This window comes from Octopus bimaculoides, chromosome 3 (genome assembly GCF_001194135.2).
Source record: "Octopus bimaculoides isolate UCB-OBI-ISO-001 chromosome 3, ASM119413v2, whole genome shotgun sequence".
NCBI lineage: Eukaryota > Metazoa > Mollusca > Cephalopoda > Octopoda > Octopodidae > Octopus > Octopus bimaculoides.
In genome coordinates, this window is record NC_068983.1 from 118,010,584 (window position 1) to 118,015,556 (window position 4,973).

At 37.4% G+C, this 4,973-nt stretch overlaps 1 protein-coding gene across 3 annotated transcripts in view; it reads left to right on the forward strand.

Moving 5' to 3' along the window:
- LOC106879221 (tetraspanin-18) overlaps positions 1-4,973 on the forward strand; it is a 135,685-nt gene that overhangs the window by 912 nt on the left and 129,800 nt on the right. The window contains exon 1 of one of the 3 annotated variants that reach the window (XM_014928699.2): positions 31-565. The exons of the other annotated variants lie outside the window; for them this stretch is intronic. The gene's annotated coding sequence lies outside the window, so the exon portion shown is untranslated. Of the gene's footprint in view, positions 1-30; positions 566-4,973 lie in introns of those variants that run through there. 3 annotated transcript variants of the gene reach the window in all.

Below are 4,973 nucleotides of genomic sequence, written 5' to 3' on the forward strand. Positions count from 1 at the left end.
TATCCCTCTCTATCTTTCTCTTCCTCTCTCTCTCTCTCTCTCACTTTATTTATCTACCTATCTATCTATCAATCTTTCTCTCACTCTCCCCTGTCTCTCTTCCTCTTTCTACTCCCTTCCCCTCTTGTTCTCTTCACTTTTTCTATTTTTGTTCAATGTTTCCCGCTTATTAAGAGATACGCGAACTGAATACACACACACACACACACACACACACACACACACACACATCAACACACACTCACAACACATACATACATACATACAAACATACATACTAACTACACAACACTGTTGGCCTTATATATGTATATATAGGCATCTGTATATAAATATATATATATATATATATATAAAAATACACACACTCATATGCATACATATATATATATATACGTATGTGTGTGTGTGTGTGAATCTATTTAAGAATTAGAGTGGAGGTGGAGGCAAAAGGAAACGAAGAAAAGGGAGAGGAAATTTAGTGGTCAGGCCAAACAGGAGAATCCTACTTTGAAACAAGAACAAAACAAAACAAAACAAAGAGTATAAGGCTGAAACATTAAAGGTAAGAGGAATTATTACTTTTTTGTCTATTTTGTCTATTTTGTTTTTAGATCATTTGTTTTGCTTCGGTTTCAAACGTAAATTGTAAACTGAGTGGCTTAACGAACAAATATAGTAATTGTTGTAATGATTATTGGAATACTATAATTAGACAACGTAACGGTTAAATATATGTTACCTTAGCTAATGAGTGAGCCTCTACATGGTGGTCACCCAGCCTGCTAGAAAGAGCAGCAAACAGATCTCCTGTAAATTTCACCTTACTGTCTTAAATGGACCTCTAAATGGACACGTTAGATAGTGTAAACCTGAGTTCATTGCTTATCTTTCATCTTTTCTTTTACTTGCTTTAATCATTAGACTGCAGCCACCCATATCTTATTCGGACACAGTGTACCTAATATCGCATAGGCCAATGTGTCCTTAAAAAAAAAAGAATGATAAGACGTAGGAATTAATTTCAGAGAGATTTAGCTGTTATTTCAGGCAAGCTTAGCGTCTACAAAGAGCGTTTCACGTTGTTGATACCGGTTGATGGTGTTGTTGTTGTTTTTGTTGAAGTTGCTGCGCCTGCTCCTGCTACTGGCAGTGGTGGTGGTGGTGGTAGATAGGTAATCTTGCTGTTATTATTCAGGGTTAGTTTTGATAAAGCATATCTTTAATCAAAAATGATCCAGCTGTGAGCATTCCATCTTTTTCCCAAGCAGGGTATGCTCAGAGTCATATTATCTAATATTTATTATTTTATCTAAAGTTTATCCTTCTAGTAACTTGAGGGACGAGTAGCTGCTAATTCGGTATGTTGCTGTAGTTGTTAATGGTGATGATGTAGTTGATAGTGATGGTGAGGATGTTGTTAATGAGACTAAGGTTGCTGAGCCCAGTTCAACCTCCGATCAAGTTTTAAAAAAAAAATTATGATCAAAGGCTTTCAAGCCATTATCATGGTGTCTTTTTGCCAACCAGGAACTAAGGTACCAACCAGGAGCTAAGGTACTAACCAGGAGCTAAGGTACTAACCAGGAGCTAAGGTACCAACCAGGAGCTAAGGTACCAACCAGGAGCTAAGGTACCAACCAGGTACCTTAGATCAAACAAAGGTACTGTTTGATCTAAGGGAAACATGATAGTTATGTCAAACTATTTAAAGTACGGTTTAAAAATTAGATGTTTTTTTCGTTATTCCGTGCTATGGTCGTCGTTATAGCTGTTGTTATTGGTGAAGATGCGTGGCTTAGTGGTTAGGCTATTCGGCTTATGGTCGTAATGTCGTGAGTTCGATACCTGGTGACACGATGTGTCCTTGAGCAAGACACTTTATTTCATATTGCTCCAGTCCAGTCAGCTGGCAAAAATGAGTTGTACCTGATTTGCAAAGTGCCAGCCTTATCAAAATTCTGTGTCACGCTAAATCTCCGAGAACTACGTTAACTCTTTGGCATTTAAATCGGCCATATTCGGCCCAAATATTCTATCTGTTTTATACTCAAACTGTCATGATTTGGCTTCTTATAGCTATCCTACAATGCCGTTCTAAAATATATAATTACATCATCAAAATCTAAAGGCTACGATATAATGCCTGATTAATTTAAAACAGTGTGATTAAATAAGCATTACATTTGACAGAATAATCTGAATGCTGTAGGGCTAGGGGCATGCATGTGTAGAGCGCTCAGCCATTTGCACGTTAATTTCACGAGCAAGCTGTTCTGTTGAACGAATCAACTGGAACACGCATCGTCGTAACCAACGGAATGCCAGTTATGTTATCGATACTGTCGATGTGTTATTGGAGTCAATCTTGATTGAGCAGACCTCTGATCAAAGCCATTCCTTAAGCGCCGTCAGAGCATAAGATAAAACTCCGTACGATATCCGTTCTGGCTCACTGCGCTTTGAGTTCAAATCATGCCGGGAACAAATTAGTTTTCATCCTTTCGGAAACGAAAATAAAGTACCGTTCCTGAGCTTGGATCGATCCTTCTCTCCTTTTTCTGTGACTTCTTCATAGAAGAAATTGGTTGTGGTAAAATTTGGAGAGTGATGGGTTCCGTTAGGTTTTACCCTATATAATGCCATGGATTACAACTGAAACCTTGCAACTTCATCAGATGTTCAGCACACAAGGTAAGATGAAGGCATTCCAGTCGTGACTACCATGTCTTTCTTTAGATGTGTTTAGAACTACCTTATCCAATGATATTTAGTCGTTTGAGGTGGTAAGATATCATTTGAATGAAATTTCGTTTGTTATTTCTAGCAAGTAAAACTACCACTTAGAGAATCTTAGATATAGTACTGGAGAGAGGAGAAAAATCAATTTCAATGAGGAACATAACGATAGAATAGTTTGGTAATTTTCCAAATTCTATATGATGTTATCTTGTAACGCGCGCGAGCGCACAGACACACGCGCACATGTGCCCTCACACACACACACATATATACCTCCGATTAATGAAACAAATCAAACCGTGAGCCAACGAAGTCTCAATATCGTCACTCAATTCGGAAAAAATAGCAGCTAAATCTCACCTCAAATAACGCACAACCATTATATAGGTAGGTAAGTAGGTAGGTAGGTAGGTAGGTAGGTAGGTAGGTAGGTAGGTAGGTAGGTAGGTGAGTAGGTAGAGAGGGGAAGAGAGAAGGAGAGAGACATTTGATTTTTGTAACAGAATGCAAAACAGTAGTCCCCTGATGATCCATTGTGGTTAAGTATCCAAATGCACTTGGAACATTTAGTGTTGAGTTCCAGAAGATTACAATGGTGAAATGTACGTAGGAACCAATAATTTATATTTGTGCTTACCTAAATTTTCTACTACATATGCTCTGTATATCATAACTAGTAACACTGCTTAGTACACTCGTAGACGAATCACTGTACTGAAAGCTGACTGGATAATGATAATCTATGTGGAACTCTTACTCATACAGTAGTAGTCATACAATTAAGTGCACACACAGTATACATATTTATTGGGTGGTGTAGTTTTGGGAGCTAGATGCAAAAAGATGAGCAGGACACGACCGGAACGTGCTTGATCATATGTTTGGTCATTGTTAACTAATCTGGAGTTTAAAATCAACAACGAATCCAACGACTTGGAACCTAAATGATCATTCATTTGAACCAAGATTGTATTATTGGATCGCTTCTGTTGTTGTTGTTGTTGTTGTTGTTGTTCTTCTTCTTCTTCTTCTTCTTCTTCTTCTTCTTCTTCTTCTTCTTCTTCTTCTTCTTCTTCTTCTTCTTCTTCTTCTTCTTGCTCTGTTTTTGTTTTTGTTTTTGTTATGACTATCGATCAACTGAGATCAAAAAGATTTATGATCAAAAGCATTCCAGCCGTAACGATACTGTTTTCTTTTATGATACCTTAATCAGTAGGATACGATTTGAAAGGAAGATTTCACTGTTATTTACAATTGGTCGAGCAGACACGTAGTGACTTCCGCATTGTCTTGTCGAAAACATAGTTTTCAATACAGTATTCAGGTTAAATCAGCTAAATTGGTTGGAAACTATCTTTTTCGAAGCTACTATATTTTAACTCAGCACAAAATAACAAATGAAGTACTGGTCAATTTTAGAGTGTTTACAAGTTGGTCTTGTTGACAGCCTGATTATATTTTGGTGAACAGATCTGGACTATGTATCTTGGGCATTGAAAGGTGACAATGGTTTGATATTTCCCTTTAAAACATCAAGGCATCTTTCCTAATGAAAAAGATACTAATGAAAAAGAAAGCCCTCGAGTAAACCTAGTAAAAGTGAAGTCAATTACAGTAAAACATCAGGATCTCTGGCCAGATCTTATCAACAAGTCTCATTATATTTATCTGTCTCGTGAGACATTTCCAGAAAATTTGGAAATTTCTCATGAAATAGTTTGACGTCTCTGTCCATGAACAAACAACTAACTAACCAATTCAGTGCCATGGAACTGTGATCAGTCACTGGTTCTAATGTGTCTCTCGGAGTTTAGAAAACATTTTCTTCTCGGTTCCCTAGAAAGTTTGGTAAAGCCTCGTTAGAATACTGAAGAGAGAAAGACAAGCTTGGGCTGGACGGGATTTGACGTCTGAACAAGACATTAAGTTACAGAGACGAGAAAGAGCTTTAGCACAAACGTTCTACCATCAGCACTCTTAAAAGTCGTATAAAAATCTCCTAACTATAAACACAAATGTTCATGTAATTGAATTTATATATCTCTGCCCTGTTGATATTTGCTTTCTGAACACGACAAAGCCTACAAATAAAGGAAGGTCAGAAGGGAAATTTATAGCTGGTATTGTTAGATCTGCTGTACCAAGTTATTCTAAAGACTCACTCTTTCTCTCTGTGTGTGTGTGTGTGTGTGTGTGTGTGTGTGTGTGTGTGTGTGTGTGTGTGTGTGTGT